This window comes from Macaca fascicularis, chromosome 3 (genome assembly GCF_037993035.2).
Source record: "Macaca fascicularis isolate 582-1 chromosome 3, T2T-MFA8v1.1".
In the NCBI taxonomy this organism is placed as follows: Eukaryota; Metazoa; Chordata; class Mammalia; order Primates; family Cercopithecidae; genus Macaca; species Macaca fascicularis.
In genome coordinates, this window is record NC_088377.1 from 35,145,126 (window position 1) to 35,170,701 (window position 25,576).

General features: G+C 47.8%; 1 protein-coding gene and 1 pseudogene across 2 annotated transcripts in view; one reads left to right on the forward strand and one right to left on the reverse strand.

Moving 5' to 3' along the window:
• Positions 1–25,576, forward strand: part of ELFN1 (extracellular leucine rich repeat and fibronectin type III domain containing 1) — an 82,859-nt gene that overhangs the window by 15,304 nt on the left and 41,979 nt on the right. The gene's annotated exons all lie outside the window — the stretch shown is intronic.
• Positions 11,973–13,715, reverse strand: LOC102120082 (uncharacterized; annotated as a pseudogene).

Here is a 25,576-nt window from a genome sequence, read left to right on the forward strand (position 1 = left end):
ACCTTGAACATTCGTGCACATACTGGGCAGCTTCCTGGAAGTAGAGTTCTTCTGTTAAGTTCATATTTAATTTTTTTTTTTTTTCTTGAGATGAAGTCTCACTGTCACCCAGGCTGGAGTGCAGTGGCTTGATCTTGGCTCACTGCAACCTCTGCCTCCCAGGCTCAAGTGATTCTCCTGCCTCAGCCTCCAGAGTAGCTGCGATTATAGGCACGCATCACCATGCCAGCTAAATTTTGTATTTTTAGTAGAGACTGGGTCTTGCCATGTTGGCCAGGCTGATCTTGAACTCCTGACCTCAAGAGATCCACCCACCTCGGCCTCCCAAAGTGCTGGGATTACAGGTGTGAGCCACCGCAACCGGCCATATTTAAGTTTTTGACAAGCTGCCCAACAGTTTTTCAAACTGGCCGGACCGTGTTACATTCCCACCAGCAACACGTGAGGGTTCCAGCCCCTGTGTGTCTCTCACCACCTGCTATTGTCAGTCTTTTTATTACAGATCTTCAGGCGGATGTGTAGTGGTGTCCCATGTGGTTTAAATTTGCATTTTCCCAATGACCGATGAAGTTGAACATCTTTTCATGTGCTCATTAGGCATTCATATTTCTTCTTTGATAAAATGTCTATTCAGATCTTTTGCCCATATTTAATGGATTTGTCTTATTATTGAGTTTCAAAATTATTCAGAATTATTGTGAGTTCTGTATATGTTCTGGATACAAGTCCTTTATCAGAAATGTAATTTCTGATCTCTTATCCCACTCTGGAGCTTGTCTTTCATATTCTTAATGGTATGTTTTTGGAGCCCCAAAATTTTTTAACTTATTATAAAGTCCAATTTATCATCTTTTTTCTTTTATGAAGCATGTTTTTGGTGTCATATATAGGAATCGTTTGCCTAACCCAAGGCCACGAAGATTTTCTTCTGTTTTCTTTTAGTACATTTAGTCTTAGCTCTTGCACTTAGGCCTGTTGTCCAATTTCAGCTAATGTCTGTATGGTGTGTGAGGGTCAGAGCTTGTTTTTCTGTATACATGTTTTTGAAAAAGACTATCTTTTCTGCATTACATTTTATTGGAATCATAAATGAAAAAGTTTATTTCTGGACTCTCAATTCTATTCCATTGAAGTATATGCCTATTTTTTTTTTTTTATTTTTTATTTTTTATTTTCAGAGACAGGGTCTTGCTCTGTTGCCCAAGCTGGAGTGCAGTGGTGTGATCATAGCTCACTGAAGCCTCGAATTCCTGGGCTCAGGTGATCTTCTCACCACAGTCTCCCAAGTGTTTGGGACTATGGACGTGTGCCATTATGCCAAGATAATTTTTTTGTTGTTGTTGTTTTTTGTTTTTGTAGAGACAAGGTTTTCTATGTTACTGAGGCTGATCTTGAACTCCTGGACTCAAATGCTCCTCCCACCTTGGCCTCTTGAAGCATTTTTATTTCTTTTTCTACTAACTGGAACTTTCAGAATAATTTTGAAGAGGAGAGGTGCTTTGTTCTTGACCTTAGAGGAAAAGTATTCAGTCTTTCACCATATGACGTTAGCTGTGGGGTTTCATAGGTGGTCTTTATCAGGTGGAGAAGTTCTCTGCCATTTTTAGTTTATTGAGAGTTTTTCCATGAATAGGTATTAGATTTTGTCAAATTCTTTTTGTGTATCTATTAAGGGGGTCAAAATTAGTTGATTTTCAGATGTTAAACCAACCTTGCATTCCTGGGGAAAATTCTACCTATATTTATATGTTGTTGGTTTTGGTTTGCTGATATTTTAAGGATTTTTGAATCTTATGTTTATGAGGCATAAAGGTCTGTTATTTTCTGTGATGTTTTTGGTTTTGGTATCAGGGAAAATATTGCTGTCACAGAATAAGTAGAGAAGTTTTTCTCCTTTAATTTTTTTTTTTGAAAAACTTTGTGAAGTTTTGATATTATTTCTTTAAATATTTGACAAAACTTACCACTAAAGTCATATGGGCCTGGGCTTTTCTTTGTGGGAAGATTTCAAATTAATCAGTTTGTTTGTTTTTTAACTTGTTATGCCTTAGTTTAGTTAATTTTTTTTTTTATTTACTGGTTGTAAGTCTATTCAAATTTTCTATTCTTATCAAATAAGTTTTGATAATTTGTGTCTTTTTAGGAACTTCATTGAAATTGTCTGATCTGTTGGTGTAAAGTTGTTCATAATATTCCTTTGTATTTCCACATTCATTTGAAAACATTGTGTGGTCTTCTAGGTGAAATGTTCTATAAATGTTACTTAGGTCAAGTTGGTGGTAGCGTTGTTCAAGTCTTCTGTGTCCTTGCTGGTTTTCTTTTTAATTGTTCTATCAGTTATTGAGAGGGAGTGGAGTATTGAAATCCCCAACTATTTTTGTTGATTTGTCTATTTCTTCTTTTAATTCTGCCAATTTTTGCTTCATGTATTTTGGGACTTTGTTGTTATGAGCATATTTATTTATAACTGATACATATTTCTGAGATACTGACACATTTATCATTATGAAACCTTCCTCTTTGTCTTTGACAATGTTTCTTGTCTTAAAGTCTATTTTATCAGACATTAATGTACCTATTCCAAGTTGGGTGTGGTGGCTCATGCCTGTAATCCCAGCACTTTGGGAGGCCAAGGCAGGAGGATTGCTTGTGCCCAGGAGTTTGAGACCATCCTGGGAAGCATAGGGAGACCCCGTCTCTACAAAAAAATTTTAAAATTAGCTGGGCATGGTTGTGTACACCTGTAGTCCTAGCTGCTTGAGAGGCTGAGGAGAGAGGATCACTTGAGCATGGGAAGTTGAGGCTGCAGAAAGCCATGATTACACCACTGCACTCCAGCCTGGGTGACAGAATGAGACCCTGTCTCCCTCAATTTTTTTTTTTACCTACTCCAGCTCTGTTATGGTTAATATTTGCATGTATGTCTTTTTCTAGCTCTGTTATGGTTACTGTTTGCATGTACGTCTTTTTCTATCCTTTTATTTTCTTTTTCTTTTTTTTTTTTTTGAGACGGAGTCTCGCTGTGTCGCCCAGGCTGGAGTACAGTGGCCGGATCTCAGCTCACCGCAAGCCCCACCTCCGGGGTTTACGCCATTCTCCTGCCTCAGCCTCCCGAGTAGCTGGGACTACAGGCGCCCGCCACCTCGCCCGGCTAGTTTTTTTTGTATTTTTTAGTAGAGACGGGGTTTCACCGTGTTAGCCAGGATGGTCTCGATCTCCTGACCTCGTGATCCGCCCGTCTCGGCCTCCCAAAGTGCTGGGATTACAGGCTTGAGCCACCGTGCCCGGCCTATCCTTTTATTTTCAACATATTTGTATATTTGAACTAAAATGTACCTCTTCTAGACAGTATATATTTGGGTTGTTCCCACACTTTGAATATGCCATTCTACCACCTTCTTCCCTCCGTAATTTTTGATGAGAAATCAGCCATTGATCATATTACTGTCCAGTCTGACAATCTCTGCCTTTTATTTGGTCTGTTTAGTCCATTCACACCTAATGCAATTTTTAAATTTCCTATGGGTGCTGTTTTCTTAGTTGTTTTCTATGTCTCATGTCTTTACCCCTTCTTTTCTCCTGTGCTACCTTCTTTTGATTTAGGTAAATACTTTTCATGTGCCATTTTAATTCCTCTGTTAATTTTTAAACTAATTTTTAGAGTTATTTTCTTATTGGTTACCCTAGGGACTACAGTATGCATACCAACTTATGACCATCTATTTTTCATTGCTGCTAACAATTTTGGTAAAATATAGAAACTTTACTCTAACATAGTTCAATTTTCTTCTCCCTGTTTGGTACTATTATTGTCATATATTTCATCAATAGATGTTGACATATGTTGTGTTATAACATACAACAATCTAGTGTTAAAATTATTGCTTTATACAATCTTATGTTTTTAAAAGAAGTTAAGGGAAGGAAAGAGAAAGTAATATATTTATAGAGCTTTTTATATTCGTCTACATATTTACCATTTCTGGTACTCTTCATTTCTTTCTGTGAATTTGAATTACCATTTGACATTTCCTTTCAACCTAAAGGACTTCTCTTGGTATTTCTTCTAAATAAGCTGTACTAGCCCCAGATTCTTTCAGTCTTTCTTGATCTGTAATGTTTTTAGTTTGCCTTCATTCTTGGCTAACAATTTTTTTTGTTTGTTTTCACACTTTGAATATGCCATTCCACCACCTTCTTCCCTCCATAGTTTCTGATGAGAAATCAGCCATTGATCATATTGCTGTTACTCTGGACACTGTGAATCAATTTTCTTCTGCTCCTTTCTTTATCTTTCAACAGTATGACCATGATGTGTCCAGGTTTGGATTTTTCTTGTGTTCATCCTATTTGGTGTTTGTTGATCTTCTTTAATCTGTAGATTAATGCTTTTCATCAAATTTGGGAAATTTGCAGCCATTATTTCTTCAAATCTTATTCCTGCCTTTTTTGCTCTCTCCTCTTCTCTTGAGACTCCCACCACCACATATGCTAGTGCACTTGATGTCTCATGCATATCAGAGGCACAGTTTATTTTTCTGTTCAATTTTTTCTCTGTGTTCTTTAGATTGGATACTACTGTTGATTGATCTTCAAGCACACTAATTTTTTCTTTTGCCATCTTGCAAGCCCTCATGTGATGAATTTTTCATTTCATCTGTTATAGTTTTTAATTCCAAATTTTCCATTTTTAAAATAATTTCTGTCTTCATTGAGGTTTTGTGTTTTGAGTCACTATTATTATCATTTTCTTCAATTCTTTAAACATAGTTGTCTTTATTTCTTTGAATGTATTTATATTGTATTTATAAAATATATAATATAAATATATATTTATATTATAAAAAGCTTGGAAGTCTTTGCTATTTCTAACGTCTGGGAACACTCAGTGACAGTTTCCATTGACTTTTTTTTTCTGAGTATGGGTCACCCTTTCCTGTTTCATTGCATGTCTTGTAAGTTTGTGTTGAAAACAAACATTTCAGGTCATATATTGCAGCAGTTCCAGATTCTGATTTGTATCCCCAAAAGTTGCTAGTATTGGTGGTTTTCATTGTTGTTGTTGTTTGTGTAGTAATTGACCTGGACTGAAGCTGTGAAATTCATTTTCCCCGATGTGTGATAATTGTGTCTCTGTTAGTTTGTCCTTGTTATTTTTTTTTATTATTTTTTTGAGATGGGATCTCACTCTGTTGCCCCAGGCTGGAGTACAGTGATGTGATCATAGCTCACTGCAGCCTGGAACTCCTGGGCTTGTGTTATACTCCCACCTCAGCCTCCCAAGTAGCTGGGACTACAGGTACATGTCACCATTCCTGGCTTTCTTCTCTTTTCTTAAATCCCTACTTATTTTAATTCTGGCCTCCTAGATTACTTCTATGTTTGCATAGCTCTGTGGTCACTCAGTGATCGGTTTGGGGTTGTTTACAAATACCTTGAGCCAGTCAGGCCTACACACTCTGCTGATAGATCCTGCATGTGGGTCTATAAGCACATCCAAAGATCAGGTAGTTTTCAGGCCTGACCTGGTTTCTACTTTCTTCCAGACCCTCTTTTGTCTCCTCTGCATATGCCTACAGGCTCTCAGTAGGCCAGAAATTTGTGAATTGCTTGGTCCCTCTCTGCTCTCCCCTGTGTTTGTGCGCTACCCATCCACTGGGCACATGTGGAAGGCTTATCAGGCATCTCTATGACTGTCATATTTCATGCAACTCTGTGTCAGATTCCCAGCTAGTCTACTGCTCTATTCCTGCCCCAGTCAGGATCACAGCTTCAGCCTAGTAGAACCACTGGCTTTCCCCATTCACTTGCCACTGAGATTGCTGCTGCTTACTGACAACACTTCTGCTGAATGAGAGTTTGTGTCTTCTGCTTCAAATAAAATCAGCCCCTGACAGCAAAGCTGCTAGTTTTTATGGTTTGCCTTGCCCTGCCCTGCCCTGCCCTGTTGGAATGACTGCATCAAGTGGGGTGTGGGGGTAGATGGGAGAGCTTCAGGTTAGAACTCCACAGATTCTCCGTCTTAGCCTAAGTTAAGCAGTTTTTCATGAATGAAGGCCTTTGGTTAATTTCAAGGATGTGTGGGAATGATTGAGAATTTGGACTAGTTTTATAGTTGTTTTTTGGAGAGAAGATTTGGTGACCTATAGAATAGTGAAACTATTCTATGCCAGAAGTCCCACCCTGTGGTTTTTTTTTTTTTTTAAACAAAACCTAAAAAACAGGTAACATGTGCAATTCCATGAAGTACCACAAAGTGAAATTTATGTAGGAACCATCTGGCTCAAGAAATAAAAATGACACCTGTATCTCAGAAACCCCCACTCCATCTCCTCCTGATCATTACCCTTCTCTCCTCCAGTGGAATCTCACAACTGCATAAGACTGTATAATTGTCTCAAAATAGAAAATTTAATTCTAAGGAAATAAAATAATGCCATTGAAAATGGATGGTATATTTCAATAAAAGGAGTAAGATCAACTGGATTAATATACCTGTAAAGAACTGAAACTCGATCCCTACCTCATACCATAGATTAAAAAATTAATTCCAGATGAATTAAAGGTCCAAATATTAAATCTAAAACAATTTTTAAAAGCCTTTGCAAACACTTGATGTTGTCAGTCCTTTTAAATTTTAGCATTACTAGTGAACACCTTTTCATAAGTTTATTGGCCATTTGGATATTTGTATGTTATTTTTTTGTGACCTATCTGTTTAAAAGTCATATTTGTCTTTTTTCTTTTATTTGTTTATTTTTTTATAGAGACAGGATCTCACTATGTTGCTCAGACTGGTCTCAAACTTTCTGGCTCAAGTAATCCTCCCACCTCAGCATCCCACATAGCTGGGACTACAGGCACATGCCACCATGCCTGGCTAATTTTTTTTTTTTTTTGTAGAGACAGAGTCTCCCTATGTTGTCCATACTGGTCTCAAATTCCTGGACTTAAGTGATCCTCCTACCTTGGTCTCTCAAAGTGCTGGGATTACAGGTGTGAGCCACTGCACCTGGCCCCATTTTTCTATTGAGTTGCTTTCTTTATCTTATACATTTGTAGGAATTTTTTATTTATAATCTAGTAATTCTTAATTTTTTGATTATATATGTTGCAAATATCTTCTCTCATTCCATGGCTTGCCATTTCACTCTTTCAATCATGTATTTTAATGAGAAGTTCTTCATTTTAATGTTACTCAAGTTCTCCTCCATGGTTAGCACTTTCTGTTAGCTTATAAAGAAATCTTTTCTCACCTTAAGTTCTTGGAGACGCTCTCTAGGAGATTTATTGTTTTACACTTGACATTTAGACTTTTAATCCACCTGTAATTAATTTTTTATCTATGGTGTGAGGTGTAAGGATCAAGTGTCAGTTCTTCCCAGGTATACTAATCCAGTTGATTTTACCCCTTTCATTGAAAAATACCATCCATTTTCAATAATGTTATTTTATTTCCTTAAAATTAAAATTTCTAGTTTGAGACAATTGTACAGTCCCTTGCAATTGTGAGAATAATACAGAGAGATCCCATGTACCCTTTATCCAGTTTCCCCCAGTGGCAACATCTTGCAAAACTACAGTACAGTGTCACAACCAGGATATTGACAGTGATACAGTTCAGATACAGAAAAGTCCCATCCCACAAGTATTCCTCTTTTTACCCTTTTATAGCCACACCCCCTTTCCTCACCCCTATTCCATCTCTGACCTCTGGTAACCACTAATCTGTTCTCCATTTCTATAATTTTGTCTTTTCAAGTACAAATGCTTCTCAATTTATGATAGAGTTACATCCTGATAAACACATCATAAGTCAACAATATCATGTCAAAAATCCATTTAGTACCCCAATAAACCCTTTATAAAGTAAAAAAAAGAATTATAAATCAAAACACCATAAGTCAGGGACTGTCAGTCTGCTGTGTAAATGGAATCACACAGTATGTAGCATTTTGGGATTACATTTCTTCCCCCACAAAATTTCCTGGCGATTCATTCAAGTTGTGATGCTTATCAATAGTTTGTTCTTTTCTATAATTGAGTAGTGATATTATTTCTTAACCTGGGTCTCTCTACTTAGCATACTGTATGTAGTGTGTATACATGTGTGCATGCTCATGCATGTGTGTGCTTCTGTGAGTGTGGAAGTATAATTTCAGCATTGCACAGGCATGTAGTCACTATTCCAGTCATCTAATGTGTCTGAGGGCTGAGAGCTCAGCTGGATAAGTGAGGGGAACAAAAGATGAGGTGAGACGCCGGGAGGAACACAGATTCCCGGCTCAGTCCCCAAGCCACTGGTTGCTAAGGAACCATGAATACATTTCTGGGATTGCAGACTGACCCTGTTCCCCTGGGATCTGCAGAGGGCTCAGCTGGGCAGGCCTGGTTCCACCTTCGCTGGGGGCTGGGGCTGGTGCACTACAGACCCTTGAGATGCTGTGGAATTGGTGGCAAGGGAAAAGCATATCCTGTCTCCTTATTTTTAATCATGTTGTTGAATCTTCTAACAACATTATCCATTTACAGCGCCCTGAGCCAGCCAACTTCTCTGGTGTGGCCCAGTTTGAAGCCTCTGCAGTCATGTGCCCATTACAGGTGGCGAGTGCTACACTGAGATGAGTGTCTTGCCCAGATTCACATCGTCCTGAAGCCGGGCCAACAGGGAGTCCTCTGGTTCTTTAGCTTTTGGTTGTCTCCATGAGACCTAGATTGGTAACAGGAGCTCTTCCCCAAGCAGTCAGGGATCTGAGCCAATGCAGTGACAGAATGGGAACCCCTTGAGCCCTCTGGACACCTGGAATCCTGGAGAGGGCGTTAGGTTAGGAATTGGGGATTGGGACTCTAGCCCTGGCACAGAACTGGCACATTGCCTTCTTGATAATATGTATCATCAGATGGAGGGGTGGATGGATGTATAGATGGATGGACTGATGGGTGGGTGATGAATGGATGGATGCATGGGTGGATGGATGGGCAGGTGGGTGGGTGAGCAAGTGGATGGATGGGTGGATGGATGCGTAGGTGAGTGGATGGATGGGTGGGTGAATGGATGAATAGGTGAATGGATGAATAGATGATGGGTGAATGGATGGAAGAAAGATGAATGGGTGGATGGGTAGATGGGTGAGTGGGTGGGTGGTTAGGTGGATGGATAAATGAATGGATTGGTGGGTGGATGCTAGACAGATATATGGATGATGGATAGATGGATAGATGAGTGTGAATGGATGAATGGATAGGTGGGTGGATGGATGGGTGGATAGATGGATGAATGGATGGATGAGTGGATGGGTGGAGAGGTGGGTGGATGGATGGATGAATGGATGGGTGGATGCTAGGAGGACATATGGATGATGAATAAATGGATGGGTGGGTGTGTGAATGGATGAATGGACAGGTGGGTGGATGAATGGATGGATGGATGAATGAGTGAATGGATGGATGAAGGATGAATGGATGGGTGGATGGGTGAGTGGGTGGGTGGAGAGCTGGATGGATGGATGAATGGGTGGATTGGTGGGTAGGTGGGTGGATGCTCGAAGGATATATGGATGATGAATGGATGAATGGATGCCTGAATAAGGGAGGATGTAGATTAATGATGATGGAAGTAGATAATGAATGAATGGATGATGGATACAGAGACCTACAGGGACTGGAAAAAGACAATGTCAGTATGGACAGGAGCTTGGAAGAAGTGGGAGTGTAGAAGTCCCCCAGGTAAAGAGACTAATGTCACCAAATGACAAATGGAGACACTGAGGCCCCCAGAAGTGGCTTGTCCAAGCCTAGGGAGTCAGAGAGTGGCAGAGCTGGGACCCAAACCTGGCCCTGCCTAAGTCCTGATCCAGGCTTCCCTCTCCACTGCTTCACATTTGCAGACAGCGGGGTCTAAACCAGGAGCCAGGGGCCTCTGGGATGCCAGCAGTGATCCCAGCAGACAGGAGGCCTGTTTGTACCCTCGGAGGCCGATGCAGGGGGTCTGGGAATCAGGGCTCTGGGGTCTCCACCCAAGGCTGCCACCTCCTGCTCTGCAGCCTTGGGTGCTACTCCTGGCAACAAGCATTAATTGAGCACCAGCTGTTTTCAGCACTAGACATTAGGCCCTGGGCTGGACCCTGAGAGATTTGGTCGGGTAAGCTCTGTGGTCCCTGATGTCAGAGGACTTACGGCCCTCCTTCAGTTTCTTCATCTGTAAAATGGGCAGGGGGTTAAAATCGACACCTCTGAAGGCTGTGTTAGGCTGGAATTCCCAGCTTCAGGGGCCCAGGCCTGACCCACCGCTCCCACAGCCCAGGCCTGACCCATTGCCGGCTCTGCATCCCACAAGCTGGCCACCAGGTAGGTCTCTGTTGGCATCGGTGGCCAGTGAGAGCCGAAGGCGTCGTGGAGATTTGCGTGGACCACGGCCTCCCTGTGCAGCTGTCTCAACCCCACACCCGGGACATTGCCAGGCTGTGTCTAAGGGCTGGGCCAGGGAGCCCAGGAAATGTTTAACTTTGAAAAATGGACCTTCACAGACCATTAGGCCTCAGCGGCGCCTCGGGCGGTGTGGGGAAGAGGGAGATGCCAGGGCATGAAATCGCTGAGGTATTTAAAGGCCAATTCTGCATTCCTGACCAGCAATGTCTGCCTGCCAAGGCCGGCAGTACCAGGCTCCAGGCTGGACTGGCGCAGCGGTGTTCACGTGCCCAGGATGGCCACGGTGGCTGGTGGGCAGAGGAGTGCCGGGCACAAGGGACTCCTTTCGGCTCTGAGTGTCATGACCCTCCTGGCATCTGCTATTTCCTGCCTCCGTGACCTTGGACAAGACACTTTTTGCTGCTGGGCCTCAGTTTCTCCACTTTCACTGTGGTCTGTGTGCCAAGTAGCACTTCTATTTTTAGAAGCAGAAGCTGGTTGGGTAAACTGCACAGATTTGTCTGGCCTACCCTGCCAAGGCCGGATTGCCAGAGGGTTCTGTGAGTACCGATAGTGGCTGCAGGGACGGACTGGGCTGCGTGGTGGAGCCTGGGCTGAGGGCTGCTCCCTCTGGCCATCCAGGTGCACTCGGGGCTCACGGCAGTGTAGGGTGCACCTCTCTCCCAAGCCTGGGCCGGGAGGGCCTTGCGACAGGCAGAGTGGAGAGGAGTGGGGCTGGGAACTTAGGGAGCTTGAATTGGGGGTGCCTCTGCGTGGAGCTGGGGAAGAGACAGCCAAGAAAGATCGGGGCTGATCAGCAGAGGCGGGCACTGCTGTGGCACTTTAAACGTGGAAAATTGCCTTCGTCATGTACGCTAGTTGCAGAGGCATAGACAGCGCATGCCTGGGGCCGGTGGTCCACCTGCCGGCTGCACCTGCCCCTGGCTGAGTGGAGTAGGGAGGGAGATTCTTGAGGCCCTCCTGGGGCTCCCTCCCCTCAACCTCACCAGCTCCCTGACTCTGCTCTGTGACCTAGGGTCAGTTACCTTATGTCTCTGAGCGTCTATTAATATTTCTTTCATTGGAAACTAGGGACATTTTCTTAAATCCCAGGTCTAAGGACTGTGGAATCACAGGAGAGAAAGTAAAAGGACGCCCAGTGGGGGCCACCTCAGCTTTTGCCTCTTTCTGTGTACCCTGCAGGGAATGGCAGAGACCTCACAAGACTGGCCTGGGCCTGGCTGGGCTGTTACTCTCTCAGCCTTAGTTTTATTGTCTGTAAAATGGGCACAGGTCAGCCTCTCCCTGTGAACAAGGCTGTGAGGATTCAGCCCCAGCTGGGCCGGCCCATCCTTCACCCTCCTTGAGGGGTGTAGGCCCCCAGGAAGTGACTGCCCACGCAGACCCCTAGTGACCAGATGCTGGGTTCTGCTAGGGTCCTGGTGGTGGGCAGTGCAGGCCCTGGAGACGTTCATGGCCATGTGGACACCTTCAGAGTCCAGCAGACATGGGGTTAGGAAGACAGGATGTACTGGCTGGGGAAGGAAATGCCCATCGGGGCAGCCTCAGAAAGTGCCCGATTCCAAGAGCCTGGGCAGCCGTGTACACGTAGGTGACATGGACTTGGACTGCCCAGTGTACCTGGGCAGGCATGTACACACACTGGTGTGCCTGGGCAGGTGTGTGCACATACATGTACACATAGGTGACATGGACTTAGACTGCCTGGTGCGCCCAGGCAGGTGTGTGCTCCAGGGACAGAGTGCATGGTGTGTGGTGTGGGGGGTGACCCACTTCCTGGTGTGAGAACACACATACGCCTGTGGACGTAGCCTTGTTGGGCGTGTGCACACCTGCAGGGGGGTCCGTGTACACCGCTGTGTGAACACCTCTGGCGGTGCCCAGGCCATGTGAACACATGGAGGTGAGCACGGACACATGCGTGCATGCCCTCTGTGTGTCCACGGACAGCTGTGCGCGCCACACTCACCCCTCCTGCTCGTCCCCATGGCAACCCCAGAGCAGGTGTCTGGGAGACCCAGATCGGTGCTGATGGACACAGGGTGCAGGGCACACGGGATGGGGCTCCCCAGGGATGGCTGGGCCAATCGGGGTTCCTGGACAGAGGCTCCAGCAGGAGTGAGAGTGCTTCTTCCTCCCCAGCCCGTGCCACCTCCCCCTGCTTGCCAGCCAGGTGGGCAGCGCTCGGGAAGCCCCCGTCTGGGCTGTGATTCCTACAGGGTGATTGGAGCAATACAGCCCTCTCTGGCCTGTCCATGCGCCCACGCTTAGAGCTGAACAGCCCTCAGGGCCACAGACTCGGCAGGGAGCCCCCTGTCTCCTGGTCTCACTTCCTAGAAAGAGAAACCGAGACTTGAAGCAGCTCCAGCCGGGGGTCCCCAGCCAACCCGGGCAGACTCAGGCCCCTCACACTCCACCATGCCCACCTCCATGTGGAAGAAGGCAGGGAGCCCCAGGTCCCAGGCTTGGAAGGCCGGTGCTGGGCAGGGCTGGGGAATGCTGTTGCCTTAAACCCACACTGGCCTCCCTGCTGGCGGTTTTCCTGCCTCCCTTTGCCATTTTGCTGGTTATCAAAGACCTTTGCTGCAAGACCCAGGCCGGCCCAGCCCAGCGCCTCCCATCCTCCTGTGAAGTCATCCGCTCAGTTGGCAGGGTTCCCATGGCAACGGCAGTGATGTCACAAAGAGCTGGAGGAGGATGGCTGGAGGGAGGAGTGGGGCGAGGCTCCGGGAGGGGATTCCTGGCTTCTCCCAGGCCTTCTAGAAAGATAGAGCTCTGGTCCATCAGTCAGTCAATGGGCTGGGGCTTATGCCCCTAGTAGCAGATCCCAGGGGTGCCCCCCGCCTCCCTGAGACAGAAAACCACCTCCTTGAAGCAGTCAACTCCGCCAGCACCCAGACACCCACCTGTCCAGGTGCGGAGGCCCTTGTAGGAGTGAGGGTATGAGACGGGAGCCCCTGACACCAAAATGTCACTGTCACCATGCCTGGCCCACACAGCGGCCCTTTGCCAAACTTAGACTGGCTCTGAGAGCTGCTGGCTGCACATCCCCCAGGGTGCATTTGAGACCACCTGTCAGCTGCCCTGCGCTTGAGTTTCTTGATCTTCACTGCTATTAATAGTTTAATTCCAGAACCAAAGAAATTGTCTGTTTGACAGAAGTGGGGGACTCTGAGAGTCTCCCTGACCTTGGCTGCCAGCAGCAGCCCTGTGCCCGGCTGGGACACATTCCAGCTCCCCGCCCTCCCTGTTGAGTGCTGCAGAGGGGCGTCGGGCGTCGTGCACATGTGCCCATCCCCCTCACTTTGAGTTACACTGCGGACGTCTCCGGACGCACGTGGCTGTGCCAGGCAGCACACGTGGCCGACAGGCACGTGGCGACCTGCCCCATGGCTCTGGAGCTCATTGCAGCCCGCTGGGGCTGTGAGGGTTCGGTCCCTCCACCAGGAAAGCCACCAGGACTCCGCTCCTGCCTGAGAACCCCAGGGAGTAGTAGTGTGCCGGGAATGTGTGACCGGCCTCCCAGCCCTTCCCAGCACCAGCTGTGTCCTCCTCCTCCAGGGCTGCGGTTCAGGGCTCAGGTGTCTGCGTCGACGGCCCTCCCGAAAGGGCAGGAGCGGGACTATTGGCACAGGCCTGGGCGAGTCTCGCTGGGAGGCGGGAGCAGACTCAGCCCCCGAAGCCCATGAGCCCCACTTTGAAAACCGTGCATCCGGGCACGGTGGCTCATGCCTGTAATCCCAGCACTTTGAGAGGCTGAGGCGGGTGGATGACCTGAGGTCAGGAGTTCAAGACCAGCCTGGCCAACATGGAGAAGCCCCGTCTCTACTAAAAAATACAAAAATTCACTGGGCGTTGTGGCAGACACCTGTAATCCCAGCTACTTGGGAGGCTGTGGCGGGGAGAATTGTTTGAACCCGGGAAGTGGAGGTTGCAGTGAGCTGAGATCGTGCCACTGCACTCCAGCCTGGGTGACAGAGTGAGACTCTGTCTCAAAAAGAAAAGAAAACCAAAAAAAAAAAAACGTGCTGATTTGGTTTCACTGACTCCCTTTCATTTGTTCACAAACATTTACTCAGCAAATCTTGTTGGGCCCGCCAGGCCCTTGGGTTACCAGACAAAGTCTTTCTCCTCCTGGAGTGTGCATTTATTAAATGCCTATTGTATGCCGAGCCCCAGGTTGGTTTAGATGTGGGGGCACAGCAGTGAGCAGGGCAGACATGACTCCTGCCTGCTTTTGTCGGCCCTGGCTCTCACAACAAAACCTGGACACTGGGGTCTAGATAGCAGCATGCATTATCTCCCCGCCCCCAAGACTGAAAGTCTGGGATCAGGTGCCAGCGGGGTTGGTTCTAGGAGGGCCAGTGTCCTGGTTTGCAGACGGCCACCTTCTCACCGTGTCCTCCCAAGGCAGAGAGAGAGTGTGTGTGTGTGTGAGAGAGAGAGAGAAAGGAAGAGACAGAGGGAGAGAGAGAGAGAGAAAGGAAGAGACAGAGGGAGAGAGAGAGAAAGAGGGGGAGAGAGGGAGAGAGAGAGAGAGACAGAGGGAGAGAGAAGGAGAGAGAAAGAGGGAGGGAAAGAGAGACAGGGGGAGAGGGAAAGAGAGACAGAGGGAGAGAGAGAGCATGCAAATGCCCTGGTGTCTTTCTTCTTTCTTTCTTTTTTTTTCCCCGGATATGGTCTCCCTCTGTCACCTAGGCTGGAGTGCAGTGACCCCATCACAGCTCACTGCAGCCTCCGCCTCCTGGGCACAAGCCATCCTCCCATCTCAGGTTCCAGAGTAGCTGGGACCACAGGTGTGTGCCACCACACCCACACGCTAATTATTGTTTAAAACTTTTTTCTGTGGAAATGGAGTCTCGCTATGTTGCCCAGGCTGGTCTTGAACTCCTGGCTCAATCAGTCCTCCTGCCTCAGCTTCCCAAAGTGTTGAGATTACAGGTGTGAGCCATGGCGCCCAGCCTGGCATCCTTCCTTGTAAAGGCTTGAATCCTATCACGGGCCCCATCCCCATGACCTCAGCTAACCCCGATCACCTCCCAGAGACCCCGCCACCTCCTCTCGTCAGCCTGGGGTCAGAGCTTCATCCCAGGGATGCTGGGCACACTTCAGCCCACGGCACTGCCCATAAGGAGCTGAGGGTCCGGTGGGGTGACTCGAGTGAAGCAAGGCATTAGGAAAACAACAGGGGCCACAGGAGATGACCGTGAGCAGTGCATTAGCAGGGACTGGTCAGCCCCTTTCGGTGGGGCAGGCTGGGAGGCTTCTCGGAGGAGGTGACTCGGCCAGGCTGGGGTCCAAGGCCCAACGCCCCTCACTGGCTTTGAGACCTTGGAGAAGCCGCTGCCCTCTTTGATCTGGGCTTCCCAGCAGGGGTGGGACAGCCTAGAGGCAGTGCTGGAGATGAGGATGGTCGCCCCTCCCCAGGCAGGGCAGAGAGGAGCCCCCACCCTTCCAGGCAGGAGAGAGGCCAGGTCTAGAGGGGAAGGGGGAGGGTCTCATGCCTGCATTCCCATCCACGGACATGCAGAGGGCCTGAGACCCCTGCTCGGCTGCCACAGAGTGTGGGACTTGGAGAGGAACAATCGTGAGCCTGCCCCCTCCTCCTCCATGGGGGTATCTGGGCTGCTGGAGGAGCCGGTGCTGGGAGGAGCTGGTACTGGGAGCACCCTGGGGCCTGCACTCCCCACTCCATGGGGTGGAACTGACCGCTGGGGTTGACCCTGCCTGCCAGGTCCCTGCACAGCCGAGGCCAGCCTGCTGTGTGGCACATGTTTAGGGTCTGTGTTCCCAGCTTCCCACTGGCCTTGGGACCTCTGAGCCTATTGTCTCATCCATGCACCCACGTGTACAATTGGGAAAATTGGTATTTGCCAAATTTGCAACAACTCCTGTGTGATCTCAGGCCCCTCTCCAGGGCGGTCTCCACCTCCTGCCCCCACCCTTCCTCCTTCCGGGATTTTGTCTCTGTTTTTCACCAGGATCGGGGCTGCCTGCCCATGAACACATCAAGGCATGTGTCACCTGAGCAGATTTTTAAAAATTATTTAATTGAAATTTATTTGAGAGACAGGGTCTCTCTCTGTCACCCAGGCTGGAGTGCAGTGGTACAATCATGGCTCACAGCAGCCTTGAACTCCTGACTTCAAGTGATCTTCCCACCTCAGCCTCCAGGTGTGGGAAGAAAGGAGAGACAGACAGGGCAGTGGGGCTGGGGCCAGGCCTGGGCTTCCCACAGAGCCGGCCGGCTGAGGGGCGGGTGCTGACTAAGGCAGCGGGCTTGGAGAAGACGTCGGACTTTCTTTCCCGTTTCTAATAAATATTTCCAAATGTGCCTGACACAACAGTTACCATCTCTCCTGGCCTTCTGCATCTCTCTAGCTGTCTTTTTTTCATATGATGCCTACATTTGAACATCTCGCCAACTTTTTAGCCAATTAGATTCCAAGGGAACCTCAGCCTTCATTTCAGGCAAACAAGCAAATTTCAAGCCTCATTTTCTACTTCTAATAAGCACTTATCAAATTTACAGCTCTTACATACAATTCATCAGGTTAATGCCTTCAGAATATTCCTGCCTCCCTTTTGTGGCAATTTTCTTTTCCTGCGTTGCACCCTCAGCGCTCGCTCTGACTTTGCTAAGCAAATTAGCACGTCAGCTTCCTGTCGGGTGAAGAATGGTTGGGCCACAACAGTGAGAAGATGGGGCGAGGGGGCCCGGCCACCGTTAGCAGCCGCAATGAGATTTTTTTTTTACAACATATAAAACATTGTGCCATCCTGAATCACAAAGTCCTAATTAAACATGAATCCTTTTCTGGGGGCCTGGCATCTAAATATATGTAATAGCATATTATTTCTCTCTTTAATTTCAAAAGCAATATACATGTGTATACACTAAAGAAAACTAGGAAAATGCTGAAAACAGGAGATGTAAGTTCTGGTTGCACCATGCAAGAGAAGCTTGTCCGCATTTTAGAGTTTCTCCTTGTCTTTCTTCTTCTTTTGAGGATTGGCGTTTGTTTCAGGGTTGATATCAGTCTTAAAAGAAACTTAAAAATTTGCGATGTAAGTTACATAGAGAAAAGTTCACAAATTCTCACTGTGCATAGCTTAATGAATTTTCACAAGCACCTCAATCAAGAAACAGGACAAAACCAGCCCCCGCAGCCCCAAAAGTCTCCTGATGTTCTCTCCAGGTCACCTCTCCCCCATCTCAGGGTAAACACTACCTAGTTCCTTCCAGCATAGCTGAATTTTGCCTATGTTTGCATGTTGTATAAATGAACCATCCTGTGTATGCACATTGTGTCTGGGCACTTCTGTATATGGCACCTGTGAAATTCATTCATCCTTGTTAGATGTAATGGCGGTTCCTTCCTCTTCACTGCTGTATAGTATTCCCACGTAAGGCTGTACCTCAGTTGATGTATCCCTTCTCTGCTGATGGCCTTTCGGGTTGTTTCTAGTTTGGACTATCATGGGTACCGTGAGCAGTGATGCACTTCACACCACGTGTGTTTTGTAGAGACATGTTGGTATCTCTGTCCATCTTGAGAATGGACTTGTTGAGTCTGATCGTTCACTGATCTCCAGCAGTTTCCAAGTTGCAGCCAGGTGCAGTGGCTCACACCTGTAATCCCAGCACTTTGGGAGGCCGAGGTGGGCAGATCACTTGAGCCCAGGAGTTTTAAACAAGCCTGGGCAACATAGTGAGACCCTGTCTCTAAAAATTATTTTTTTTTAATTAGCTGGGTGTAGTGACACATACCTGTGGGCCCAGCTACTCAGGAGGCTGAGGTGGGAGGATCACCTGAGCTCTAGGAGGTCCAGGTTGCAGTGAGCCATGATTGCGCTACTGCAGTCCAGCCTGGGCAACAGAGCAAGACTCCATCTCAAAAAAATAAAACAATAAAACCCCCAAATTTCCGAGTTGCAAAATATTCATTAACATTATTAAAATGACGATGCTGGCCGGGTGCAGTGGCTCATGCCTGTAATCCCAGCACTTTGGGAGGCTGAGGCGGGCAGATCACCTGAGGTTAGGAGTTCAAGACCAGCCTGTCCAATGTGGTAAAACCCTGTCTCTACTAAAAATACAAAAACTAGCTGGGCGTGGTGGTGTGTGCCTGTCATCCCAACTACTCAGGGGCTGAGGCAGGAGAATTACTTGAACCCAGGAGACGGAGGCTGCAGTGAACCGATATCACGCCATTGCACTCCAGCCTGGTTCACAGAGCGAGACTCCATCATAAATAAATAAATAACCACAGTCAATAATAAGGGTGTGCTTTAATTGATTTAGTCATTCTCCTCTTTTTTTTTTTTTTTGGAGATGGAGTCTCACTCTGTGGACCAGGCTGGAGTGCTGTGGCACCATCTCAGTTCACTGCAACCTCTGCCTCCCAAGTTCAAGTGATTCTCCTGCCTCAGCCTCCCAAGTAGCTGGGATTACAGGCGCCCACCACCACACCCCGCTGGTTTTTGTATTTTTAGTAGAGACGGGGTTTCGCCGTGTTGGGCAGGCTGGTCTCAAACTCCTGTCCTCAGGTGATCCACCCGCCTCGGCCTCCCAAAGTGCTGGGATTACAGGCGTGAGCCAGCGTGCCTGGCCTCATCATTGTCCTGTTATTGAAAACTTTGGTGGTTTCCATTTTCCATTTTTTTTCCTTCTCTATCAAGCAGCAATGGAAATCTTTCGCTGTACCTGATTTTCTCTCTGGGATTCTCTCCTTATGGTAGGTTCTCAGGAGTGGGGCTGCTGGGTGAAAGGCGCACGCCATCCCCTCACAGCCCTGTGGTGGTGTAGACTGTGAGTTGGAACAAACGGTCTATACAGCAGGGTGCGAAAGTCCCGTCTGAGCCAGGGAAAGAATAACCGCCGTGTGAACCTTGTGTGAATGCATCTGTGTAACCACAGACGGGGTGAAGACCTAGAATGCTGGCGGCCCTCAGAGGCTTCTGGCACGTTCTGTCCCGATCCCAGCGCTCTGTCATTCCTGATGGTAGCAACCAGCATTCCTGGACAATTGATTCTGGGTTTGCCCGCTTCTGAACTTCCCGTAAATGAAATCTTTGCATACTTCTTCCCTTCTGACCTCGTTCTTCTGGTCAGCACTATCGGGGGAGACATACCCGTTCGTTGTGCTTGGTGCTGGTTCATTCTCGTCACTGAAGAGTGTTCTGTCCTAAGAGGGGATCAGGGTTCAGTTCCAGTTTGGGACTGTGGTGAGCTCCCTTGCGTATCTCCTGCTTCACACATGCGGGACCCTCCCCAAGGTTTATACCCCAGAGAATAGTCGCCGGTCTCAGGTATGCACAGCTTTACGCCAGCTCTTTCCCAGAGCAGTGATGAGGCTTTGCACCCTCAGGACAGCGGGCGAGAGTTCCTGTTGCTCCACATCCTCCTTCCCCAGAGCCAGATCTGACGAGATGCTTGAAGCCTCCCCGTCTGGTGGGTGTGTCCCGGTATCTTACCAAGCTTTCATTTGAATTTCCCTGATGAGTAATGAAGTTGAGCACGGGGTTTTTGGCCGTGTGGATGTCCTCATTTGTGAAATGCCTTTTCAAGATCCCTGCTCATTTTATGACTGAGTGTTGGTTTTCCTTATTAATTCGTAAGAGGTGTTTATAGATTCCGAATGAGATCACAGTCTCTTGGAAGATAGCTATTGTGTAGTTTGTGTTTTAATACTGTGTATGATGTATGTGTGTGTGCGTGTGTGTGTATGTGTGTGTGTATGTGTGTGTGCATGTATGTGTGTGTATGCTATGTGCGTGTGTGCACATGTGTGTGCATGTGTATGTGTGTATGCATGTGTGCGTGTGTGTATGATGTGTGTGTGTATGGTGTGTATGATTGTATGTGTGTGCGTGCGTGTGCACACGTGTGTGTGTGTATATGTGTGTGTATGGTGTGTGTGCACGTGTGTGTATGATTGTGCATGTGTGCGTATGTGTGCATGTGCATGCATATTTTAGAGACAGAGTGTTGACCTGTTGCCTAGGCTGGAGTGCAGTGGTGGGATCATGGCTCACTGCACCCTTGACCTCCCTTGCTCAAGTGATCCTCCCACCTCAGCCTCCAGAGTAGCTGGGACTACAGGCACACTCCATCATGCCTGGGTAATTTTTTAAACAAATTTTGTAGACACAGTGTCTTATTATGTTGTCCAGGCTAGATTTTCATAGTATATTTTTACGAGCAGAAATTCTTTATTTTTATGTAGTAATATTTGTCAATATATTCTTGCATGAGTGGGAAGAAATTCTTCCCTGTCTCTTGATCATCAATATATTTTTCTGGCTGGGTGTAGTGGCTCATGCTTGTAATGCCAGCACTTTGGGAGGCCGAGGTGGGAGGACTGCTTGAGCCCAGGAGTTCAAGACCAGCCTGGGCAACATAACAAGACCCCTTCTCTAAAAAAAAAAAAAAAATTAGTGGGGCACGAATGTGCATGCCTGTAGTCCTAGCTACCTAGGAGACTGGGGTGGGAGGATCACCTGAGGCTGAGAAGCTCGAGGCTGCGGTGAGCTGTGATTATGTCACTGCATTCCAGCCTGTGAAACAGAGTGAGACCCTATCTCAATCTACAAATATATATTTGTATTATATATACATATTTTATCTTTTTTCTACTTTATCTTTCAAAATGTATAGTTCTTCTTTTCCCGTTTAGGTCTGTAATCAGCCTGGAGTTGACTTTATATGTGATGTAAAGCAGGTATTCAGTTTCACTTTTTCCCATATATATTCAATTTATTAAAAAGTTATGCCTCCCCTATTAAGGGCTGTCTCATGGGTCAGTTTCTGGATTTTCTGTTTGTTCCATGGGCTTATGTGTCTAATCTTATAACAATATCTCAATCACCATAGCTTTATAATCAACTATCATTACCTGATAGAAGAAGACCCTCCCTCGGCCAGGCGCGGTGGCTCACGCCTGTAATCCCAGCACTTTGGGAGGCCAAGGCGGGCGGATCACGAGATCAGGAGATCGAGGCCATCCTGGCTAACACAGTGAAACCCCGTCTCTACTAAAAATACAAAAAAGTAGCCTGGCGTGGTGGTGGGCGCCTGTAGTCCCAGGTACTCAGGAGGCTGAGGCAGGAGAATGGCATGAACCCAGGACACGGAGCTTGCAGTGAGCTGAGATCGCGCCACTGCACTCCAGCCCGGGTGACAGAGTAAGACTCCGTCTCAAAAAAAAAAAAAAAAAGAAGAAGAAGAAGACCCTCCCTCCCTCCACCTTGTTCTTTTTATTTAGCGACATTCTTGGCCTTTTTTTCTTCCATATACATTTTAGAGTTAGCTTGTCAAGTTCCACAAAAAACAAAAATGGACTGTGATTTTTGATTGAGATTGCCTTGAATGTATAAATTAATTTGAAGAGTGTTGACATTTCATAAATGTTCATTTTCTATTCATTACAGATGTATAGAAATTCAATATATATTTGTATGTGAATTTTATGCTAATATTTTATTAATGTTGGTAACATATACATTCTTTTGAACTTTTTATGTACATAATCACATTGTCTGTGGATAGCTAGAGCTTCATTTCTTTCTTTCCAAATCTTATAATTTTTGTTTCCTTTTCTTGCCTTATTGCAATGGCTGCAACTACTAGCACCGTGCTGAATCAAAGTGGTGGCAGCAAGCGTCCTTGTGTTGCTCTTGATTGCAGAAAGTTACAGCTGCACCATGGTGTGATGTGCTGTAAGTTACGCACATGTTAAGAGTGTTTGATCTGTATTGCCAAATGACTTTCCAAAAGAATTGTGCCAATTTCACCATAACCATGCCAGCACTGCAGTGCACTGGGATTTATTTTAGTTCAGTGTTTTTGTTTTTTTAGATCACGTCTCCTTTGATGGGTCCATGGTGTCTCATTGCATTTTCTAAAAGTTTGCATTTCCCTGATTATACGGGAGGTTGGGCATTGGGCCATATGTTTTGTAAGCACCTGTATTTTCTGTTTTGTGTTTGTTCCTTTACCCATTTATTTATATGTTGTTGATGTTTCCCTAATCAATTCGAATGAGTTCTTTACATAATGAAGATAGTTATCATTTATCTGTCACGTTCGCCACAAATATCTTTCCCTCTCTGCCATATAGCTTTTAATTTGGGTTACTTTTTATGTTCCTTTTTCTTATTTTTATTTGGTCACATCTGCCTCCTTTTTCTTTTAAAATTTATTCTCTTCCTTCTGAGCTTGGAAAGCCTCTCTCCCTCCTGAGAACTGATAAGTATTGAATTCTGTTTTCTTCCAGCTTTTTTTATGGCTTAATATTTCATATTTAACTGTTTACCCCGTCTGGAATTTGTGGGGCTGTGGGGTGTGAAGTGAGGAGTTAATTGCTGCTTGCAGTTTACCAGGGGATGGAGCCTCATTTGCACTTCCAAGTCTCTGGGCTCGGCTTCCTCTGTCGGTGCTGAGCTGAGCAGGGGAGATTAAAGGAAGCAGGGAGGTGGCATCTTGCGCACTGGGATTGATTGTGGAGCCCTAATTACCACGGGGACAGTCCTACTCGCAGCCTCTGCCTGAGTTTCAGTCCAAAGCGAAGAACTCTCGGCCGAGTTTAGCCACATCCAGTGTAACCCTGGGGAGGCCTCTGCATGTGTTTGAGACTTGGTTTCCCGGTCTGTGAAATGTGGGTACGGATGACACCTGTCCTGTAAGGGCCGTCACCGGGACTGTGTTCGCCGGGGTGTTTGTCTTGCAAAAAGCAAGTGGCCGGGTGGGGTCAGTACAAATCCTAGCCCTTCTGTGTGACCTTGAGCAAGAGGCGTCGCTGCGGTGTGCCTCAGTTTCCCCATCTGAAAATGGGGGTAATAAAGCTGGAGTTTCCACCTCCTCGTGGGGCTGGAGGATGATTCTGCAAGTCAGCCCATGGGAGGGCCTGGCGTTTGTGACAGGTGCACAATCGCTGGTGTTCTTGTTATGGCTGCCACTCAGGAGAAGGTAGCCTGCAGCCAGGCGTGGTGGTCTCTGGGTGGGGGACCCTGCCAGCTGTGAGTGGGCTGGTGGGTGGGACCACCTCCCTTTCTCAGCGCTGATGGAGGCCATACTGTCCCCCTCATCACCCCAAAACTGGGCTGTGGGGAGTGGGCACCCAGAGACCCAGTCTGTTAGTCCTGACCCAGACAAAAAGACCAGCATTGCCTGGAGAACCTACAATACACACACACAAGCACACACATACTCACACACAAGCACACATGCGTTGCATGCATGCACACACGCATGTATGCACACTTGTGCATGCATGCACATGCACACATATATACACATGCACATGTGCACACACGTGCATGCATGCACACACTTGCACATACATGCACACACGCACACATGTATACACACACACTCGTGCATACGCTCATGCACACTCACACATGCATGTGCACATGTGCTCACACACAGCCAGACCCTCCGTAAACACATGGTGAAACCCACAGAGCCATGTGGGTCGTTGGGTCTCGGCTCCTCCCCACCCCAGGAGGCTCCACCCACAGCAGTACTAGGTGGGGGTCAGCTTGGGGTCCTGAGTGTGACCTGGGGTATGCAGTCAGATCACCCACTGCCCTTGCTTTTGAGTCCCATCTCCCTCACCCTGAGACCCCACATCACGTCACCCCTGCGAGGTCAGTGCCAGGCCTGGGCACTCCTCCCCAGCCAGGTGCCCGGTGCCCAGTGGGGGGCAGGGACTTGAGTGTGAACGTCCCCTGCCTGCTGAGGGCCTGCCATATGCTGGGGTGTGGGCTGGGCAGGCCCCACACCAAGGGTCAGTCTTGTCCACCAGGGCTCAAGGTCAGCTTGGAGCCTCATGGAGCTCCCGGCTAGAGAGAGGGCAGCCGTGGGTGTCCCCATCAGAATGTGGAGGCGGGGACAGTGAGGATGGGCCCTGAATGGAGGAGCTAGCCTGGGTGGGTCTGCAAGAGGCTCCCAGGCAGGGGGCACAGCAAGTGCAGAGGGCAGAGGTGGGGACCTGCTGCTGGGGAAGGGTGTATTAGAGAACAGAGGGACACCCAGTGGCCAGAGGGCAGAGCCCGCAGGAAGAAGCAGCCCGAGGGCTGCACGTCACATCCACAGGGCCCGGGGTGGGCAGCATGGAGGTGTGGGGCGGCAGGGACCCTGGGCGGGGCGGCACAGCTGTGCGGGAGGCTAGGCTGCTGGCATCAGCAGGCGCCCCTCCTCCCCACCTCGCTAAACAATCATGCACAAAATATGCAAATGGTATAATTACTGTTATTTGTTTTGCTGATATAAGTGTTTGAAATGCAAATGTCAAGTTTGGGCGCCTTCATTTTTCCAACCCTCTCACCCGGACATTTGCAAGTTGATGAGTTGTTCCTCGTCCTGGAAGGAGGAGGAGGAGCTCCCCCCAGCCGCCCGGGTGCCAGGAGACTGAGTCCAACTTGGCAGCCGCCCGAGGGCACCGCTGGGCCCCTCTTCCGACAGCACACAGTGGGCACCTCAGAAGGGAGGCCTCACAGCCTCACTGTGCACCTGTGTGATCGGCCCCTCGGAGCCTCAGTTTACCCTAGTCTCTGGGGGCTGCTGTCCCTCTGGGCCCCTGCCCTTTCTGGCTCATGGCAATTTAGTGGATGTCTTTGGGCCTTGGTTTCCCGTCCACAACATCCTGCACAGATTCGTTGCCCTTCTGTAAAGTAGGGTCTCAGCGTCCGGGGATGGTCCTCGGGGAGGTCTGATGAGCCCCCGAATATCACAGACGAAACTGCCTGTGTATTTTCCAGGGTGGGTTCTTAGCTTTGACCCCTCCAGCTCAGTGGTCTCTGAGGCTTCCCAGCCTGCAGTTCCAGACAAGATTGAGCTGTGAGCCTGCACCCTGATGAAGGGATCGTGACCATCTGTCACGATCATCCTTGTTCTACAGTGAGGGAAAGTGAGGCACAGCATTTCGGGGCTTTGTCAAGGTCATGGCCGTGGTGGTGTCGTTCAGCTGCCAGCCTAGCCTCCCTCTGGGTTCCTCCTCCGAGCCACCACGGACCACATACAAGGGCAGGAGCCACCACTTCTTCAAAACCCAGCAGCTGGCCAGGTGCGGTGGCTCATGCCTGTAATCCCAGCACTTTGGGAGACTGAGGCGGATGGATCACGAGGTCAGGAGTTCAAGAC